The sequence below is a fragment of the Magallana gigas genome, chromosome 7, assembly GCF_963853765.1.
Source record: "Magallana gigas chromosome 7, xbMagGiga1.1, whole genome shotgun sequence".
NCBI lineage: Eukaryota > Metazoa > Mollusca > Bivalvia > Ostreida > Ostreidae > Magallana > Magallana gigas.
Genome location: NC_088859.1, coordinates 13,708,350 through 13,731,690, shown reverse-complemented (window position 1 = coordinate 13,731,690; position 23,341 = coordinate 13,708,350). Strand labels below are relative to the sequence as shown.

At 33.5% G+C, this 23,341-nt stretch overlaps 1 protein-coding gene across 7 annotated transcripts in view; it reads right to left on the bottom strand.

Annotated features, from left to right (window-relative positions):
• LOC105328342 (neuronal calcium sensor 2) overlaps positions 1-19,521 on the bottom strand; it is a 34,905-nt gene extending 15,384 nt beyond the window's left edge. The window contains exons 1-3 of one of the 7 annotated variants that reach the window (XM_034457457.2): positions 19,333-19,521; positions 7,645-7,695; positions 343-410 (exon numbers count right to left, since the gene is read on the bottom strand). The gene's annotated coding sequence lies outside the window, so the exon portion shown is untranslated. Of the gene's footprint in view, positions 1-342; positions 411-774; positions 794-1,439; positions 1,773-6,969; positions 7,114-7,644; positions 7,696-7,864; positions 7,909-14,625; positions 14,776-16,675; positions 16,701-19,332 lie in introns of those variants that run through there. The other 6 variants (XM_034457460.2, XM_034457458.2, XM_034457459.2 and 3 more) reach the window with 6 other exon arrangements.
• Between the last annotated feature and the right edge of the window lie 3,820 nt (positions 19,522-23,341).

The following is a 23,341-nucleotide window of genomic DNA, read 5'->3' as shown; positions in this document are numbered from 1 at the left end:
GCCCTTTTAAAGCCGTTAATGTTTTATCTTGATGCTCTATAACCCATGCCAGCGGCCATCTAAGTTATCTACCCATGAAACGCTTTAAGACTATGTCATAAAAAGAATTGTATGAAAATGATCGTTCCTAGAAAAGGCAGCAAATGTGTTGAAAATTCAGTGACTGAACTATAAGTGCATGAATTACAAAAGTGCCTATCTCCATATCAAAATCACCAACAGATCATTGTAAAAATATGGCTTTAAACTTATACATGTATGATGTTGTTATAAAATGATAATTTAACCAGACAGAGAAAAGTGCTATTACGGTGGTATGGCCCCATAACACTAAGCTCTTACCTGTTTATTCTAATAGCTTGATCACCCAGCCAATGGAAAATGATTTTCACTCACAGTGCTTAGATACTCTGAAAAAAAAAAAAAGAGGAGTGAGAAACCTTTAGCAATATGGAAAAAACCATAAACTAGGACTACACTTTACATATATTCATATTTTTAATGTTTTCCTGCAACCATGCAGAAAAATAAAATGGTGTTGAGTATCCAGTTACCTGATTCATGCCGCGAGAGAGAAACATGGGGGTATATTTTATTCCTTTATAGTCAATAGATCACATTCTTGGCAATCAATTACATCTTTTGTAAATATGATGGATTATTAGGCCCATCATCCAAATATCTTTAGTATGATCAAGAGACAGAATTCAAAATCAAACACATTATTTTATTGATACTACATACAAAATAAATCTGTATTAAACCACAACTTACAGCACAAGGCAAAATTGCGATTGTTTTAAGGATGTCAACATATGAGGAAGAGGCATGCTTGCCATGTGGTTGCTGTAATTTTGAACTTAAACAAAACAGCACAACGATCTGAATAGTAAATGTATAAGTAGAGAGTAATTGTTTGTTGACCAAGCCGCAGAGAATTCCATCAACCTTACAAACAATCTGATGTTCTAAGGCATCTGTAGGGATTGGGAGAGGGATAAACAAACAGCCTGCTGAGAGATGATGCAGTTTTACAAGGCCTCTTCCCTCAGAATGTGGTGTCCAAACAAATTATTGTTATGTCAGAGATATTGCTCTCAAAGTGATAAGGAGTAAAAAATAAAAAAAGCTGAAGTGCACAAAGAAAAAAATACTCTCTCAATACCACTCCTTAAATCTTTCAAAAACGATTATTTTTCTGCATAACAACATTGCCGCCATGTATCTGCATAAATCAGAGATTCACAGATATCGTCAGGTTTTGAAAAAATTAAGATTTAAAAGCTCCTGAATTTATCACATGACATAACTAATTAAAAACAATCAAACCTGAACTAATACTAATTTAATGATACAATCTCAATGATTAAAAAAATTACACTGATGCATATGATATTCACTTTTCTAAAACAAAAATACTAGAAAACCTTAAATTTTACCTTAGAAAACTTGAATCCCACCAAGTTCCTCAATATAAAGCCCACCTATTCTATTAAACGTCACCTCTTTGCTAATCAAGCAGACGCTGAATCTAAAATGTTGATTGTATCTAAAGTGAGCATGGCCCCTTTGGTCCTGATGGCAGTACAAGTTGATTCTTCCCCTCCTATCACTCTTCCAGCGTGATTCAGTGCTAGCATCATCTCATAAATTCTGGCACTGCATTGCTCGAAATCAATATGGAAATTCTCTTATATGCATTTATTTTATTACACAATATATCTTACATACATCCATGGACACTAAACCAAAATTGACAGCTGCAGCATCTACTGTTCAACTAATAGACTTAACATCTCACCGACTTGTAATCAAATCAAGACAACAACAAAAAAATACACACAGTTTAACCAAGTAGAAATGAGTCCATTTCCCTTTCAGCCAATCAATACCACAGTCCTTCCTTTTGGTCTATTCTAGGACCCTTGCTCACAAATAACAGTAATTCTTCTATCTTCGCCCTTAGTCCCCCATTCACTAGTTGATGGAGGACCCTTTTACATAAATTGGCCACAATGACCATCGATCCCTCTAATACTCGATTAAATGTCAGCCTTAGTAGGGAATATTCGAGTTATCAACGTCTTTACCTGTCATCTGGACAGCCAGTGCTGAGTACCTTAACCTCCCAGATAGGGGGTTTCTCAGAGAAGGGGGTGGATTATTTCAATACATAATACTACAATGAAAAATTGTCCTGTCACTCTTCTCTTCTCAAAACCGACAGGATGTTGACGTTGATCCTATATTATACATGTAGTACTTAAACCTAAAGAAGTTGGGATTATATATACATGTATATGCATATGTATTTAATTTGGCACATTTTAGAGAGTTTCAAAATTGAGCAAACCAGAGTGATAATATCAGAAAAAAAAATCTAAACCATTACAAGTGCAAACAACGGATAGTATTAAAACAGCTCTCTTGCATCCATTTTCCATCTTAAGAGTTGTAAGACTGCAGAGATATGGATCAGAAAAGCAAACATGGACTTTTTTTTTTTTTTTTACCTTACCACACAACTTGGGAATTTCAACAGCAACAAACCAAGTTTACTCACTGCATAAATTCTTGCACTGTCAATCAAATATGTACTTTTATAGTCTTAGCAATGCATTTTGAATGCAAATATTGTTGAGATTTGTATAAATCTTGACAGATCTTGATTACACGAGCACAAAAAACATTTTTGTCTGCACGTTAGTCATAATGTGTGAATCATGAAAACACCTAATAATCATGGCAGATCATCATGCTATAAGGCTTTTTATCAATCAAAATAAAACAACATATATGATGTCAAGAAATTAGAGAACCACTTTTTTAAAATTTGAAATGAAAAGCAATAATTTTGTTTGTTCATCAGACCAATTGCAAAAAGAAAGTTTCTTTTATTAATGTTATGGATTTTCATGGCGTAAATGCTACATGTATTCTTTGTTACATATAGAGTGTGCTGTTATTCTCTGTTATATATAGAATGTACTGTTATTCTCTGTTACAGATGGAGTGTGGTGTTATTCTCTGTTACAGATAGAATGTGCTGTTATTCTCCGTTTCATAAAGAACGTGCTCTTATTCTCTGTTAAATAGAACATTTTATCTAATATCACAGGGAAAATAATTATTCTCTGCTCAGACTATTTAAGACAGGATGTACATGTATTTGGAATTGTAAATTGCATGCTAGATATATGTGGTCTTCAAGCATTAAACAGATTGTAAAAAAGTTTTACCATACAAAGAATTTACACTAAAGTGCCCATTAACTTCCATTATTTGCATGAACACAGATTTGTTTCAACACTAAGCCAGACATGTTAAACCCCTACAGTGGGAGATCGCCATGAGGATAGAAACTGTTACATCACTACGTCCTTGGCAAATAATAGCCCAGGATTTCACTCTTGCCTGAGCAACTCTTTTTATCCTGTATTATGGCTTTAACAGCCTATTTCTATCTCTAGGTAAACTATGAAATGCCACTTAATCTATCATTAAAGTGTACCATTTATCACACATACATCCATTCATGTTCAAAGCTGCTTGTTCAACATTTCAGTAAACAGCCCTACAGACAGACGGACAAAGATAACAAGATAAAATCTTGTGCTAACTAGCACAAGCTCTATAAATTCTTCCTGCCAAAATGCCATTTCCATTGCCAAATTTCCTTTTTCTTTCTGTTGTATATTTTCCAGTCTCTATAGAATTCAAGACAATCTTACCTTGAGGACTCAACTTTTCCAAGATTTGCGGGTCTTTGCTTTTGCAAAGGTAGATCAAAGATCCACTGACTGCCCCATAGTGGGCTGTGGCAATTATAGAAATCATATCTACCTTTTGCTTGGCAATCTCTTCTGAGGATCCAATTTCCCTTACTATGCATATTAGATTTTTTTAACACTGGGTACATCCTTTTATAAGCTTTTCCCCATGATAAAAACATAGAAAATAAGGTATTACTTCAAGATGATGTCTCTGAAATTCTACATTTGTATGACCATCAGAAAAGCATTGATCAGTTTCCCCTTCCTAAAATATTAATTAACTATTTCAGGTAAAGTACATATATTGCTTAGAATTTCTTATCGACAATGATTAAATATCTCTATATAAAAAGAAATCATGCTAGATGGAAAAGACATTCCACCTTAGTTTTGATTTACAGCTTCATCATGACACATACAATAACAATACACAAAAATGCAAATTGTGTATTTGGCTGATGTTTAACATGATAATCAAGGCTTCTCTAATGGCTAGTAATGGGTGAAAAGGTTCAAGTCAAGGGGAGCAGACAAATACCTTGAATTTGTAGCCTGCAATGAACTCCATTTAGGACAGTTTTCTTTGAAGTTTCTATATGTTTGTATGCTTTCAAATAAATGTTCTTGATATATATATATATTCTTTGAATAGCTTGCTTTTTCTTGCTCTAGGTAATGGAATTTTATTCCCATATTCTGGATCAGATCCATACGTTACCAAAATAGCTTCAAAGGGGATGAGTCTTCCTATAGAGATAGAATGGAGTGTTTGAATGGTCTCTCTCGGACTCTTGTGTGTTTGTTTAAGTGGATTGAATTATATCAAACATAGGCTCATATTAGTGACCTATCACCATAGTTACGCAGCTTCCACTAAATCTAGTACATCGCCATGCATACTGGTAAATATATATTAAAAAGGTACATCCAGAAATCTTCCAAATATCATAGATGCCAATCATACCAGGTAATATTTTCACAATATTTGCTACAACTTAGTGACCAATGCTTACACGACTTGTCCACTAAAATCTCTGAAGGGAAGAAAATGAAAGAGGATATTTTTGAAGAAAAAAAAAACTTTCAATACATGTAATACTGGTACTTTTTTAGCAGTCAGCTGGTACACCAAGTAGCCTTCAATCATTTAACATGACAGCAAGCTGGTGTAAAAATTGTGGATATAAGAAATCATTGAAAAGAGGTCAAAAACCTTGAAAGTATCCTCTGTATTTGTCACCACTATGTGAAAGTTTATAATTATTCCATTCTTGGAGGATTTTGCTTTGTAATGCAATTCTTATTTCATTCAAATGAGTGAAATAAAAAACTGGTGATTACATGGTCCAGCTACATCAGTGACAATATACATCACCATGAAACAGGTTCCCATGAATGTCTTGAATGTTATGTCTTTTATCAAACAAAATTCACATTCATCTTCATCAAAAGGAATCAAGTAAAAAAATGTAAATTTTTTATGATCTACACCAACGCATTAAGTCAAATCAAAAACTGTCTACTCTAAATCATTTATGACATTCAATTTTGACAAGAGATTCACAATTCAATCACTTTTAGAGCATATTATACTCTATGAATCAAAGCTTTGGATTTAGCTTAAAATTGTTGGGAGCAGAATGATTTTACTTATAATGCAGCTTCTACCATAGAATCTTATTTTCTTCAAAAGAATGGCTAAAGTAAATTTTATAAAGTAAGAGAGTTTGAACTGAACAACGAACACTCCAAGACCAATTTTAAGCAAAATATTGGAAGTGCTCAAATCATTAAATGTTTGTAGTCTGGGAGAAGAACAACCAACTTAATACTTACCTAATCCAATTTGACATTTTGCTACAGCAAAAATCAATTGCATCCAAATGAATAATTCATTAAATTCTTTGTTTAGGGGTAGAAAAATGTATACTACTATGTAACGAACATGGCAGAGCCACCTAGCATCCTAAAGAAAATACATCAAAGACCGTTATACACTCATGGGAGCGAGATAGCGTTGAGGATTCGGTTTCAATAATGCAAACTTAAGGATACATCGGGGTCCACTTGAGATACAAAATGGATAAGTAAATCAAATCAGACCCTATACAACAATACATCTTGATTTCCAAAGAGACTGGAACTGGTTTTGCTGACCTCATATTACAATAAATGAATATATGTACCTATATATCTTGCCCAAATTCCGATATATCTTAATTTGTTTCTTAAGAGACCATGGGTAAGTGGATGACCTAACAAGAGCCAGTTTTGTTAATTTTAAAAGGGATAGATGGCTGTGGCCATTTTTATACTGTATTAATCTCCTTGCAACAAAGAGTTCTGTATATAAAGATAAGGAAAATACTCAAATTTTAAGATAAAAATATTTGGATGTTTTTCTTTACTGTAAGATTTAGTTTATGGCAAAAAATCATATCTAAAATTTGAAGGTAGATCAGTGTTTGTTAATTTGTCAAGCTTTCAGCCTCCTGAAGTACACTTTAGAAGGCTCTCTGCTTCAGCATCATACTTTCTCGTGATTGTGATCCACAAGGAGAAATCCAACTTTCCCTGTATATGGAACAATTCCACAAACAAACTATAGTATTCCCTGGTCCTCATAATTATCGGTAGAACAAACCATGCATCAAATCTCTATACCCTCTCTAAGAGAATTTATGGACTGTAACACTCAGTAATAAACCAGAATTCATAATGATGTAGAACTTGATTGTTTCGAACAAATAAATCAATTCCGATTCCTCTCTGATTCCTGATATGATTCCATAGATTACATGATCTAAGTTATTAAGGATAAACACTTTTTCTTCCTGGGAAAAGTATAGAAAAAAATCAAGCTGTAATTATCCCTTTATAAAGGTCAATGACCAAGGACCTGAATTCTTTCACTCATCACCTTAATTTGTAGTTTAATTACTACTGCATTATTCAAAATTCAACTGTTTCAAATTTTGTTCTCATTCAAATGCAAATATGCAAGTTTGTACTGATGATATATTCATAAATGCAAGGTTTATGATGGATGAAAACATGGAATTTTACTACATGACAAATTCTTCAACATTGCTGAAGAGAGAAATCAATGTTTACTAGTCTAGTACCTCTAATTTATGACACATTACATGCACAAATCTTGATTTGCATTTTTTTAAGAACCTGTTTTATTACTCACTTTTCAAATCAAAAAAATATTCCCAGTTGATGTGACCAAGAATCCTTTCCAATTTTTTTAGATGCAGGCTTAATTAAATTGATGGCCCTTTTGGAGGGAAAAAATATTTAACAACTGCTTTGATAATTTAACACACATGGACCAGAATAATTCAACATATTATGATTCCCCCAATGCATTCGTACGACTTCAGTCCTCTGAAATCTACATGTATTATGCTGTACGTGTTCTAATTCTGGTCCTAGAACAATTGACATGATTAGCATGCATGACCGATAAATGCCTGGCTGTTGTATTAATCCATCAGTAAATGATTTTAATGAGGAATTGTAACAATTTAGTCAATAGAGCTATCTCATTAGTGCAGACAGATAGCTATTCTAAGCTCTGTACCAATCCTCTTATCTCGAATATGATAGTCACACAAACAGAGCTATTAAATATTTCTCAGAAGGAATCACCACAAGGCCAGCAGAAGAACAAAACAGTTTACTCGTGTTTACAATGATTTTAAGTGCCCTCCAAGAAAATGTATTACTAAGCTTATTTGCATACAAGCAAGAAAACAAAATTTGTGTGCACCAGTATGGCTGCAAAATTCTAAAAAGCAAAAAATACACTTGCATACATTGAGAAAAATAAATGTTTATCGGTACATGAATACTCTTGACTTACCTTAGGTTTTGGTGAATTCAATGATATGCATAAATCTTCTGCCCACAGTTTCTGTAAAATGCAAGAAAAATCCCTGTTAAAAGTTAATGCGTTAAGTGACAAGACGGTCTGCGTTCAACGGACACGGTGTACATCTATACCCTACAGTCAACCTCTAAGTGACTCTGAATCAAAAGGCATTCCACTAATAAAAAATTCACATGAAACTTATCAAATCTACCAGAACTGTGAAACTGCCCTCCAGTCATATGACACTTGTGCTCTGATTTAATCAGACATAATTACAATGTCATAATTTTTTTTTCTCTGAATGAATCTACGTGATGGTGAAGACACTTCATAAATATAAGGAAAGGTGGCCCAACTACCGATAAATAACTTCTCCTCTTAGGATTCTGAAAAAGTCAATTAGCTCTAATTCTTCATCAATAAGTTCAGCCCTCCCAAAAAAGAATTTCCACAATCAATGGAAAGACATCTAGAATTTTATTGGTGTTAAACAACCCAATAATGAGGGTTATCTCCCCTTAAAAGCAATATCTTTCCATCACAAGGGCAAAAGTAACCTTTTGTAGCAATTATGTCTGATCAGTTGATAACCACATACCATATTTAGATTCTAATTGGTTTTGCTGACTGAGAGATACTTTGCAGCATGTTAACCCCACCCCCCACCCCCCCACTCATTTAAAAAAAGAAAAAGAAACTTTACATGGAAGATCTAATTGAGTATAACTATGTTTGGCATCAAATAAGATAATGCTTTATACAGATTTAAATATGTCTCATGCTTGCAATGCTTGCACATTCAGCTTCACTTGATTCTCTGATTTTTTGCAAATAATTGAACTGTTAACCCCCCCCCCCCCCCTCCACTTCCTCCTCCAATTTCTCTTGAAATTGTTTTATCAAATTGATACTTAATTAATTAAGCCTATTAAATAAGACCATTGACTCAGAGGAATAAACTCTCATTTTTTCCCTTGCACTATGCCCGCTGCAGGGAGGAGTATTAAGCTAAATCAATTTTTGTGCCCTAATCAAGATTAATGGGTGACAATTTTTTTCCTTTACTCATTTGCCTTCTGTGTTAATGAAATAATCTAATTTGATGCTGTCCCAATTGGCCACATGTTAACAATTAATCCAATAAGAAAATTCAAAGCTTAGGGTACCCGTAGGTATTCTTTAACTTTAACCTTTTATTGGGTTATTAGAATCAATCCATCTTTTATCAAAAAACTGTTACTGCATTTATTGCTTATCCGGTATGTATACAGTGTGCATCATTTTTTTCAGATAAGACAAGATTCAATCTTTTCCAAGATGTAGGGTAGAAATTTCTCCACAGTTTACAACAAAGTTTAAAATACCAGTACAATCCTCAATCCTTCAAGTAATGATTTGCGCCCCCCCCCCCCCCCCTCCATATTTGTCCAATAACAATAGCAATTACACTACAACAAAATATATATCTCAAAGTTAAATTAAAATTTTCTGAGTGATAGGAAACTTGACTTCTTATACCTTCAAGAAAAAAATGTGTGATAAAACATATCAACATATATAAGTCTGAATTTCCTGAAATTTGAATGTCAATAAACAAAGAATCCATCCAATTCCTGTAGCCTCCCCCCCCCCCCCCCCCCCCCCCATTTCTCAACAGATCCATTCAAAACAAGATGAATTGAATGTGAATACCATCACCTTACCAACTCCATTTAATCATCTAAATTCATTTGTCACATATGTAGAGGAAAAAGTTTATTGGCAAAGTCCGAAAATGGGTAGATGGATCTCCTTACTGAATTAGGGACGGTAGAGATCAATACCAGCGGCAGTCTATAACAGATGTTCCCACAAGTCAATTATTTCCGGAGTCCAACTGATGGAACGTCCTTTTCTTGGACGTGTTTATAAGATCTCTTAGGTCACCTTGGTCTGAATTAAGCATCTACTTCGGGAGCTAGCAATGACTGGGGGTGTTTTAGAATTCAAGTCATAAAACTCGCCTCATTTATTCTTATAAAGTCCAGTTTCTAATAAAATGGCCAACATCTCACTCTTTATCTTAAAATTGTTTTGTATGACAGAAATCTCCATTGGCTATTGCTTGCCTCATAAATTTTCACTTGAAATTTGTCATTCAAAATATTACATGCAAAACTAAATCAACCTGGTCCTGCATACAGAAAAGCAACTTACATGTATAAGAATCAGGCAAATATTGTTAACTTCTATGATCCAATGACTAAATGGCCAACAATGGAATAGACAGGCCTATGTCAATTTGCTGTTTGACAAACTACCCAAAGGCCCATGCCATAACCATAGGCTGTGCCTTGGTGAAATGCTTCAATATTTTTTTTTACATCTCCTTGATTTGGGGATCCAATTTTCTCAATTAACCCTCTAATGCCTTAATGTAATTAAATCATTTGATCAACATCTGCTATTGATTAAAAAAATCATAAGATTTGATTCATACACCAACAAAATTGTATTTCAAACAAAAAGAATGGTCCTGTGATTTTAATTTCCAAAAGAGAACTATGATTCACATTCATGCTAATTGCTGTAGTTGTTTGGGTTCAAATGAGAATCACAAGAAAGTAATCAAAGGAGAGAGAGAGAAAAGAGAGAGAGAGAGAGAGAGAGAGAGAGAGAGAGAGAGAACAATAATGAAATATCAATTTAGTGTGTTACCTACTGATATTTTACTTATTGGTAACAATAAGCTAAACTGTATTTAAACAGTAATATTTTATCCTTTTCAATCTAGTTTACTGCAATTTATTACAAGTACCCTGTACAAGGTTCTGTCCTTTCCTCAGAATATCTACTAATGTGGAAAAACAATTGTACTGAAAAATACACAAGGGAAAAAAAGGCAAATCTGTCGAATTCAGATGGGTCTTGTGCATATGCTTCCAGCATATATCACAACAGTTACAAAATCAATCTGCAGATTTGTCATGCTGACAATTCCTAGGCACCTCAGCCTCTGAGGCAAATCTCTCAGAAAGATTACAACTGGGGAATCTTTATCAAAGACTAAATGATCATGACACCTACTCAAGACATTTGTTTAATTAGAAAAAAAGGACACAATTTTAGTTTTCAAACATGCAAGTTTTGCAGTAAATATGTCCAAATTAAAGAACATTCACAGACATAGTCATGTTTTGGAACCAAAACAATTTGGGTGTAACTTATGGCATTAAATCAGTTGGTGAAGCAAGTGGCCAAAGCAGTTGTCACTGGATGCAACCAGGGCTGCAAATATTCAAGCATATGTGTTCAATGCTGAATGCAGAATGACGATACTGGTAGCATGCAGTCTCCATCAGGAAGTAGAAAACCATCCCTGAAGAAACATCTTACCTTAACCAAATAATCTACTGTCATACATACAGGAGATAGATCTTAAATTTAACAGTAAGACATGACAATGCCTGCAAGATAGAAAGATTTTCTGTGTTTAGTTTCCATAATAAGGGTTATGGTAGAGTTTAATACATGATATATTCTTATGGTAATGCAAGCCTTAGAGGAATTCAGGAAAGCATACATGCAAAATGACCAATTTCAACTTCATATATTTGCAAGTCGCTCTTGCACCCTGATAGATAGCTAATGTATTTTGTTTTGTGTTTAACAAAGCTTTAGGTTGCTCTTTGTACTCACAAGACTGTTATTAATTTGTTAGTTTAAATACTTGTATTTGAAATAGCCAGCCTTTGAAATCCATCCAATGTTAAACTGATAGTATTCTAGAAAATTGTTTCAACTGCAGATGAAATGCAGTTTATCTACATTTGAAGTTAGATATTCAAATACTGTACAATATAACTAACGGAAAGAGTTGGTATAAATACAGGGTGTATGAATCCACCTGCAAGTTATGTAAATCCAAAGACAATCCATGCATAACTACAACTCAGCTATGTTACAGTGCGTTACTCATAGCTGTGTGTTGGAGATTTATCATAATACATATCACATAAACATGACCCGTCAGAATGAGTTCAACAAAAGTATGTATCTGACTCTGGATGAAGCCAATGATAACGGTACTTGCAGACAGAAATAAACCTTGTCTTGCACACTGCAAATACTATTAATGCAAATTTTGCTACCCTTAACAAGTGATGTAGATCAGTAATAAAGGACTTTGGCAGTACACTTAATCGAAATAAATTCTGTATAGCTAAAGTCAATAACATTAAATAATTCATCAGACGCAGACCATCCACAAGTTCAAGAGCCAGTTACCTGTAACCAAGTTATAATGGCTCTGTAATGTTGCATATTCATAATTACTGATACTATCAATACTGATTTGTCTCCCTTGCTTACTCTTTTTGTAGCTGCAAATTGATAATAAGAAAATATATCAGTCATTTGTATATCATCTTATTAAGGCATCAAAGTATACTTTAGATTATTCAACAGTAAACCACTGTCAGTAATATTGGAAAGAAAGACCAAATATACACAGCAGCAGAGCTAGTAAAATTTGTCAAAATTGCCTTTACACCAGGAAGAAGCCAAAATATAAGTAACATATCGATGGAAATAAACCTGCATATGGTGTCTGCTTTATAATTACTATTCCATAATTTTATATAAAACATTGCATAAAAAAACAGCAACTTCTTGGAGGCCATGCAGCTTCGACAGCAATATATTTTCTTTTTTCTTCTTCTTCCTCTCTTGCATAACATACAAAAACGTCCTTCATTTCCTTGTTAATGATGCAAAGAGATGCCCTGATCTTTACATCTATAGAAAATGGATTGTAAGAAGAAATTTGGTTTGAGGAGCTTCACCTGGTAGATCATTAATGGATATATAATGTCCTTAGAATATAAAAAATCTCATTTACATTTTGTTTAAAAAAAATATCTAGACAATAAAAAAATTGACACATGACCTACAGCAAAGCGGTTTTTCTACGTCGTATATATGGCTTTGACACCAAATAATCAGACTCAGAAGCAGCGAGTGTCCTACATCTCAACTCAAGCAAACAGGCCACCGACTCTATAGTAACCAAATGATCCAGACCTTAATTTGCAGAGACTTTATCTTGGACCACTGATCCGCAATGTCATTAGATCAGGAAGCATTTAGCCATTTCAACTGAGCACAAGCAAACTGATACAGCCTTATATTGTATCAAGCCAGAAATAAATAAAATCTTATATAAGCTTCCTTTACCCATCTGAACTATCGTACAGTGTGAATATTCTATATTATTGTAGATTCCTAATTAAACGTGAGGAATTAACATCCGCGTAAAATCATGAGAAGCACACCTCGCAGATTTGTAAAATCTCGCTATTATTTTCTGAGAGTTGTGAACTATAAAAATTTAAAATAAATTTAGCTCAATGTTTGCGATTTTATACATTCATTCATTCTTTTTTTATACAAATTAAACATAGTTAAGTACAGAAGTGAGTATTTTACAAAAAGGCAGGATCGCGGAATTAAGTGCATGTGCAAAATAAGAAATTTACAGTACACACTCATTTATCTCCCAAGTTCTTTACAGTAGATGTACCAATTACACATGTTATTGTTTATCTATTAGAATCAAAATGTTATTTCAATAACTTCTTCATTTGCATCTCTGAGCTGTTTGTAAACACTCAATACATATAATGAAGAATTTTTATGAATGAAACACTGCAACAATATTAAATGCAATCATTAAAATTTCATTTACTACTAATAAAAAAGCCATTAAAGCTTCCTTAGAACTTCCCTAAAACTCTCAAATTATGCCACCGCAATGTTTTAATTAATGGGAAGTCTACATGCAACACTATCTGAAGCATCAAGGTGAGCCAGAATCTGCTGTCAGAATCCCAGGTAAACTAATGCAATAAGTGTTATCAGAAGACAGATTCATCTTGTTCCCGCAGTAATTCCCAGTTCAGATATCACCTAAGCTTCCAGAAGGTTGAATCCATCTCTCAACACATCAATTTCTCTGTAGCAGGTATGCATGGAGGTGAGGTTCGTTCATAACAACAAGCCCAAGACCTGGATCCTTATCAATCAAGAATTCTAAAACAAATTCATTTCTTGTGTTTGAGATTCGATAGCTCAGACAGATTCCTAAATTTTTTTTTTGGCCTTGTGATGTTTTTTCATGACTCACTTAAGTCAGACAGACAGAGCGTAAGGTAAAACTAGTACACAGGATTAACCATTAAACCTGGCCCTTTTCATCATCAGCATTAATTTATTAAGACTGAAATTATGCTTGAGTTTGTGAGTTTAATTACATCAACTTGCTGGAAAAAAAAAAGAAAGAAAGGGCAAAAAGGCCATATGGTTCCACGGAGTGAGTTGCCACTGCAGTGAAATGGGGGGAAAAGAAATTCCATTACCAATGAAAAGTAAACCAGAGACAATCATAAATTACATTTGACATTCATTTCCAGTTAATTATGAAAAAGATTTTCCATTAGATAATCTCTGCTGCATGTGCATCGCATAAAAGTCACAAACATCAAAGAGAGGCAGCTAGTGTTTGTCCAAAAGGACCACCCCAGGTAAACCTGGCACTGAACATTCCCACATCCATTAATCAGAAGCCCAAGTCCATCAGCAAGACAACCCCCCCCCCCCCCCCCAAAAAAAAAAAAAAAAAAAAAAAAAAAAAAAATATATATATATATATATATACATATATATATATATATATATATATATATATATATATATATATATATATATATATATATATATATATATATATATATATATATATATTTTTAGTTAGTGTAAAAACATTGCTAATAACCAAACTAATAAAACATTTTACCACTGGTGAAAGTAGATTTAAAATATCCCAGTTCTTGTTAAATTCGTTTTAAAACATCCCAGATGTTATGATCAATTTTCAAATCTTTTATCTCTTAAATTAGCTTTAAAAAATCAGAGGAATTAAAAAAAATAACTAACCTCTTCCCACTTTCTTATCCTTTCTCTCTTCAACAAATCATACAAACACAAGTGCTCCTTCACAATACTAGCATATTTTTATCTTATATATACTCCATCATATACTTGTAATTCCTCCTCTTTAAAAAAATATGGTATTAGCATCCAACATCCTCTCCCATAGTGAAAAAAGCCTAATCAGAGCTCATTTCTTTGAAAAAAATGGCTTTTATCTCTCACAAATGATCGGGCATGCAAGAAAAAGTCATATGGCTGCATCAGTTGATTTGGCAGGTACCGGTAGGTGTTTATATATATCATTAACAAGGATCCTCGGGGAAAGGTAAATGCACTCAACTCCCCTCTCCAACTTGCTCTCTGATACTTTTGCCCCTATCTTTTTATATTGGACATTTCTGAATATTTCTTGACCACAAACTCAATATTACCTTTCTGTGGCCTGTTTCTTAGCCAGTCAATACACTATGGATATTTTTTGCTTCAGACTCTCGTAAGATCATTCAGGGAAAGGGGGAGAGTGAGTTGTGACTACTAAATCATTCATTGTAGCCTCAATCTCGGACTATTTCTTTTCTCTCCATGGCACCAAATGTGTGGAAGACATAATCTGAATTTATTACAAATCAATTTTTTTTCTCTCTCTTGACAGAAATATTCCAAAACAGACTTGCATAGAAGAGTAAGTGTATATTTGTGATGCATTTGATTTTTCTCCAATGTTTTACTAACAACTTGTTCCTTCTTTTTAAAAGTAAATATTCCTTATACTAATTAGTTCAACAGTTATATAATGAACAAAAAATATGAGGAGGGGGTTAAAATTCATTTAAGCTAACAAAAAGAGCCCCAGCACATGAATAAATGATGGAGTTATGAAAGTGTCCTTTATACCCCTTATAATCCATCTTTTCCTTCCAAAGTGTAGCTCTGACATTCAGTTTCTGTCAAGAATCATTAGTACGTTTGTTTTTGGTGAGATTTTTTGTACTCAAATGTTCAGGCAGAGTGAAGGAAGATGTCCGACCACTTCATAGATTTTCCCCCTCACAAGAAGAATTTTCAACACAGGAAATCAATTTAACAGAGTGATATTCTCTCATCTTGAGAAAGGGAGAAAAAAAATGAGGTTTTTGGGGTAGAAGCAGTTATACGTGCTATTGTAGCGGTTTTATGGCAGTTCTGGCATTCTTGACTATAATCAAACAGATCACGTCGCAGAATTATGTAATTAATGTGAGTTAATTGATTTTTAAAAGGTAGAAACAAAGAAATCAATGAAGGCTTTGCTCCTAAGAATCAGGTTTTAAGATTAAAAAAACAGAAAAGAACGCAGTCAGCAAACATCATGCAAGCATCAAGTGACTCAGATTTTCTTCCCGCCAAACATGTCAAACTTAACCGTTGCTGGTTTCGTGCCTTATCAGGCACCATGAATATTATATCTAGCAATTCATATCAAAAGGGTAGAAATTGAATTAAAAACCCATTCTACAATTCTGCTACAAAATCTATTTGCAGGATCAAATTATCCTTGGGGAAGATACTATCTTCCAAAAATTAATGCAAAACAAATTTCTTTCCCTAGTATAGTTTGGCTGAGGGCTTAAAGATACACCTATTTAATACAAAATGGGCATGACTTTATCACATTTATCATATATTGAAAAAAAAATTAAATAAAATAGAATTCATAGAACTCCACATAAAGATGGAAGAATGATATCAATAGCTATATTCTTAAACACAAAACAAGTGCATGGCCCTTTCCACTTGCAAATATTACACAATTTTTCAAACTAAACCCAAACATTAAACAAATAATTATAATAAGTACAATGTACAAAAGATGGAATTGAAACAAATAACTTCAGCTTAGTCTTTTATACTCATTACAGCTTATTGATATATGAATGATCATACAAGACTTTTTCACAGTTTACTATAATTTCAACGATTTTTCATGATTGATTTACATTTGGTAATTATAGAGACCTCTCTCCAAAAGTGACTCCACATTTCATTATATATTGACAATTTCAACAACACGTACCTGTGTCCAAACATCAACACATCAGTCTATAGATTGTTTTTTCTGTAAACAAATAAATTCCTTGCGGTCTATCTGACATCTTGACCGTGTTTGATACCATGTGCTGTATAAACACACAGTGTTCAGCTCCTTTGCGAGAAATAAAGAGCTAGAATAAATGTAATGGGATTAATTCACACCCATCTTCATCCATCTCATTTTGAGCTTCTGGATGCTTTGCGGGTTTTTTTAATGTTAGAGGTATCTTTTTGATCCCTTTTTATTTACACAAGATGCACTAGAGTTGGATATGGGCCCACAATTTGACCCAAGGGGTGAGGTTTTCCAAAAACGTGATGGATGAATTAAACTTATGTCTTACTTTATTCACATTTTACGTGAGGGGAGCCATTAAATGATGAATCTTAACACCCACAATTGGTAAACAGGTGAAGAAACACAGTGAGTGCCACTATATAAACTACAATACAAATAGCCTTAGACAATATCATTCTATCAGATTTTTTTATCTTCCAAACTTGCTTGAGAGTTAAAATTCAATCCAGAGAATGTAGAATATCTATCTATCATAGGCATTGGAAGGGGGGGGGGGGGGGTAAGTATCAAGATTTCTAATGTCTGATAAGTTTAGCCAGCCCCCCCCCCCCCCCCCCCCCCTTACACACTCAGTATTCAATTTGCTTCCGAAGCTACAATCTATAATATTTTCAGATCATGTTAACAAGTACTCAGATGCATGACATGCTTGTATGGTGCCAATTTAAAATAATAATTATTTTTAATTAAATTACTGTTAGTGTTCACACTGCATCTCTACATGAGTAATCAAAATTTGAAACCTATAAAAAGTGAAATACAGCTAATATAGTTAGAGATCACATTTCTTTGCTGTGTACACTAAATTTTTGCTATAAAATTCATGCAGTACGTCATAATTAATGTGATCATGCTTTTATTAAAAACTCTGTTTTATAATACCTTTCAGTCAAGAATGGAATTCATACTCTCGTATACCTATGTAACAGGGATTAAAGAGGGAATATAGATTTCTGAACTAGGTATTATATTGTGACCTTGACCTTGATTTGACCTTCAAAAAATGCTTTCTGAAACTTTTTTACAACTTAATAATTTCACTTTTAAAGAGTTCATGATTTAAGTTACAGATAAGAAAGATGGACTTTTTAAACACATACCCGTTTGTCTTTGATCCCTGAAGCTGAAAATGCAGCCACGTTACATCAGTGTCATAGTCTTACAAATGACAGACCATTGAGCTCAGTGACTTATACCAGCTTAGCCGTTGTTTTTTTTTTTTTGGTCAAGATTTATTGGATGAGTTCCCCCCCCCCCCATTTTCAATAACAATGGCTACTACGTTTTTAATTTTTAATTTTCAATCCACAACATGAAGCGTTAGTGTTTAGAACACTTGTTTCCAAAACAGTCACTTTGATCTTATTAACTTGACCACATACTAGCATTGACCTTCAATTGACTAATACATTAAGTGTCTGTTTTATAAAGTTCAAAGATTTACAAAGATGGTCAGATCAACCTTATAAACAATATATATTCCCCCTACATGAAGAGGGGGCATGGAAATTTAACTCACCTACCCGCTTTTATTTCGCTGCTTGCAATGACAAACTCGAAAACTTGATTTTCAAGAAGAAATAAATACTGATGTTCCAGTCTGTTAAATTTTATCTCTTTTTAACGTTCTTGGGGATCATTAGAAGCTAGTTCAACTGACACTTCCATGAACCCTAGTATTAAATTTGAATTCATTTGTGATTAAACAGGACAAATAACAACAAAAAAATGTTGGCAAATAAATATTTAACAGTTTCAAGGAAAACTCAGATGTCTTCAAAAAAATTTCTTAGAATCATGATTTGCATGATCAAATTTGCAACCACAAAAACGAATGTGCAGTTTCCAAAGTTTGAAATTTGAAATTTTATTACCTCAGCATAAATTTGTGTATAAATCAGCAAGATGAACACCATACCATCTCACACTGAACAGGCTGATCAAAGCACATTGAATGCATGTCTTCATATATGCAGAATTTTGTATCAAACTTGAGCAATTTACACTAGCTCCTACAACAATCAATGTATTGAAAACTTATAACTTAAACATTCTCTTAACAGCTTAAGTGCTCACCCTTGTTAAACAACAGACCCAGTGATTTTCGATAAAATTGCTCTTGTTAAGTTTCCTCATCATTTGTTGAGAACATGCATGTATTCAGACCAACAAATTTAGATGTTGACAATGTTCTACAATATTGTACATTAACTGTAACATCAAGAATTATTAATTTCTAACCTTGATATTCTAAGATTTCAATGACAAAAATAAATTCTTAAAGACCTCTTTGACAAGAAAATTACCAGTTCATGTAATAAAAATAATACTGACAAGATCTTGAATTCATTTGTTACTCTAGCCCTCCACAGAATCGCTATAGCTAGTACATGTACGGGGTAATTTAATTGGCACCTTAAGGTAGATCTATATAAAAGTAGCTATTCACTGGAGGATAAAACACCAATAACTCTACACAGCCGAAAGCATCATCCATTAAACTTGTTCAAAATAAGAGTTTCATTGCATAACTAAAAATAAAACCATGCATGCGGATCTACCTTGAAGTACAACTCTGTATGGGTGGTAGCCACGAAATCTCTCTGCCTCGCGGCGGTCCACACTATACTGTGGTTACCTCACATGGTCCCAAATTACCTGCAGGCATAAAAAAAATAAAAGATGTTCAACACCTCAGCCGTGGTAATCCTTTATTCTAGCATGTTGTTAATTATTGCTGTTTGTGTTTGTCTGACACTATACCACACTGCGGCCTGTTGGGGTAGAAGGATTTTCAGATGATAAAAGTTCTATTGAATTCAACAGCTGTAAGTTGTTAAGAAGGTATATTAAGATGGGGAAAAAAAGAGGCACTTGAAAGAGCCATACTTAATGTTCAGAGTGTGATAACTGGCTGACAAATGAGATCAATTTGGGAGCCAGCACTACATCAAACAGGTGCATATGTACTCAACATTTTTTTCACACATGCATGGAGTACTCTAGTGAGGAAAATTCATCATCACTGCATGCAACAAAAGGTTGTTTACAACAATTTGTTGACTATAAACACAGAGCTCATATTGTGATGCCCCTACCCCACCCTGCCAAGATTTTCTGGCATCATGGTCTGAAGTTTTAAATAGATCACAGCAAAATGAAAAACAAATTTATCCTTCCCCCATATAATTTTAAAACATAAAACAAGATATAAATTGTACCTGATGACCCTACCCCACCCTGACAAATGTTTTTCAGTTGGGGTCTGTAGAGAGAGAGAGAGAGAGAGAGAGAGAGAGAGAGAGAAAGAGTTTACCTAAATTCAATCAACACAGTGTTCTCCTTTTGAGATTTTGGTATATGCAATGTACGCACAAGCATTGGAAGAATGACTTTTGGCATGAAAATGAAGAACAGTGACTGCATAAATGATTTGGAATCAATTAACCATTTCATCTATGATTATCCTTCAAAATCTTAAAATCTGATTACGGGGACTAATCCTTAACAATTTCAACTCTTTTAACAAACAGTACTCGATGTAAATAGGGAAAATTACAGACAAGGCCTTGAAGAGCAAAGAACTGCAACTCTAATATTTATATAAGCCTCACAAGTAAACCAAAGGGAAATTACATTGGTCAATAATGACATGCACTTTTCTTGGAGGAGGGAGGGATTAGAAATATCAGATGCTTTATAGAATTGGGAATCACCATTCACCGCAGGGATACCACACCCTGGCCTACACCTGCAAGGTTCACACCACTTCAAACAGTAATGAGACTGGAGGAAAGATGTGGATAGATTCCATCAGTATATAATATTATATTCTCTGGCATTAACAACTCTACTGGCAATGTAAATTTTGAAAATTAAATTGTAATTGGGATTAGTTATTTAGATTGAAAATAAGGGCATTAGAAGCCACATTCTCCCTAATTTGCAATAGAATAATTTCCTTCCATGATCATATCATATGATCCTGAAACAGAGCTTTCGATGTAAAATTATTATAAAGGTATATGTTATATACTTGCTCAGTTGAACCTGACAGAGATTTTGATTATTTTACACCATGTAACAACAAATATATTACATATATTACCTTGGTCACAGAAATACCTTCTACGCCGTACTTAGTCTACAGTTCATGCCATTGTTATGCATCGGAAGAAATAAGTGGACATGCAAAGATGTTATCCTGCATTCATCCATGGCTGCATGTTCAATTCTCTTATAAGCCTGTCACCGGAAACGCACATTTTTTTAGGCCTTGCTATTTTAGAAATGTACGTAGTGTGTTCATGGCAATTTTTACCTTTCTAACAATCATGGATTATAGCTGACAACAACGGATCGGTTTCGAACATTTCAAAGATTCTTTCTATGATAGGCATTGAATATTCCCCACTGTCCAAAAGTGCCGGGAAGAGAAGGACATTGTATTACAAAATGATGGCAAAATATTTGCATTTTCCTTTGCCTTATTCAAAATGTTCATTCCATCATTGATGCAAATGACGCACTGCTGAGGCGCAAGCGCGGTTTGCATAAATATAACTGTGTTATCAAATGAAGATGTAAAAATGTCAATAATTTCATTATAAGTAATAAGAATTATTCTTTGAATATTATATAAGGAGAAGGGGTGGTTTTAATCAGACTGGAGATGCTCATTACGGTCGGGACCTGATAAAATCTATCGTACAGCCCTTTTAAAAATTCTTGCTTGATTGGATTTGCTAACGCCTCCGACAAGAAATTATCACTTCATTGTACTCAAAGAATGATTCCTTTTTATTTATATTAAAACTATTCAATTGTACGCACTTTTTATTCGCAAATTTGAAATCTATTTTTAGAAGAAAGAAAAACAAGCCGATCGATTTTTGTCGATTTTTAATATTTTGTTAAGAGCATGAAGTTGTAAAGACAAATTCTACAAAAAAATCATTTCGTTGCAATTAGTTTAAACTTCATTTTGACTAGACTATTATTTTTTAAATTATAATTGTTGCATGACGCCAAGATTTACCGTTCGAACGCCCTGCACTTGTATCGAAATCCATATTGATCAATCAACTGACAATCGAACTAATTTCATTTTACCAGTGTTGACCTATGCCTATAATGAATTATTTACTATGGTTCCTATCAATTTTTTAATCAGATTTCATATAACGATATTACAATCATCTTCGCTAGCCAAGGGTTTCTGATCCGCACCGCTTCTCACGAGGGTTTCTGATCCGCACCGCTTCTCACGAACGTGAGAAGCGGTGCGGATCAGAAACCCTTGGCTAGCGAAGATGTATTACAATATACATGTAGTATATCATCGCATCTTCTTCAAAATACTTTGAACAGCTATATAGGTTCCTCAAAGAGCACTTATGCACAGGCATCAAGTTTTATGGGCGTTCTGCAGCTCCATCAGTATATAAAAATGTACATACCTATGTGGCAAAGCACTTAGAAAAAAGGCACTTTGAAAAAAATTCAAAGTGCTTTAAATTTAGGACCAAATCAATGCGCTTTGAAAAAAAATTGGACCAAGCCAGCGCATTTCACAGAAGTTTGTTCAAAGGGCGTTCTGAAGATACATCAATATCATATTATTTTTAATTATCAAGACACTTTATACGTACTTTGAAAATTAGTATAAATCACAAATTCTGGGATTCGGTTTTTACTTAGTTGATAGTTGGATGATTTGTTAATACCACTGAATATGATTTATCGTCTTTTCTTTTAGAACGGGGATGTGACAATAAAAGATACGGATCAATAACACAATTCAAATGATTACAGGAGAAACTTTTTAAGGTTCTCTATCTCTCATCCTTTCTCTCCAAACATAATTATATTCAGAAAACTAGAGTAAACGCAAAAGAACGAAAAGGGGGTAAGCTTTGCTGTAGATTCATTATAAAGGTACTTTTAGAATTTTAGAATTTTAATATTGTAAAAACAACCTAGCTAAACAAAACTTTCCGCCATGGTATCTTAAAAATTATAGGTGTCTAAACATAAACCCTCTTCTCAAATTCAAACCAAATAAATCACACTTCATTTTAATTAAATAATATACATTGTACATTACAATATTATTATATTTGATATACAATGAACATATCTATAACTTATTTTTTTATTATCTAATTATGTTGGTTCACCATGTTCAAAAGCACAAGACATTTAAGTCTTTTGAAATTTGTTATGCATGCATCGCCATTTTATAAATCATTCCGGCTCTGACATATTGAAATAAACAAAGTTAAATAATCATTTATTGATATCAAAAGTATCAATTATTTCGATTAAACCCCGAAATATCATCAACGACATCAACGCACTTTAAAATAAAAATATTTTTTCAAAGTGCGTCATTTTTTTTTTGCGTTGTAACTTAGATATTATAGTAAAGGATAAAGATATTCGATACACTAATAAGACTGATTCAAAATAATAAAAACTTTTGTTTTCATACATGTATTTGCTCATATTTCTCGTTTATCTATATATTTTTTTAAATATAATGGTAACTTGTTTACAAAGTTGATTTAA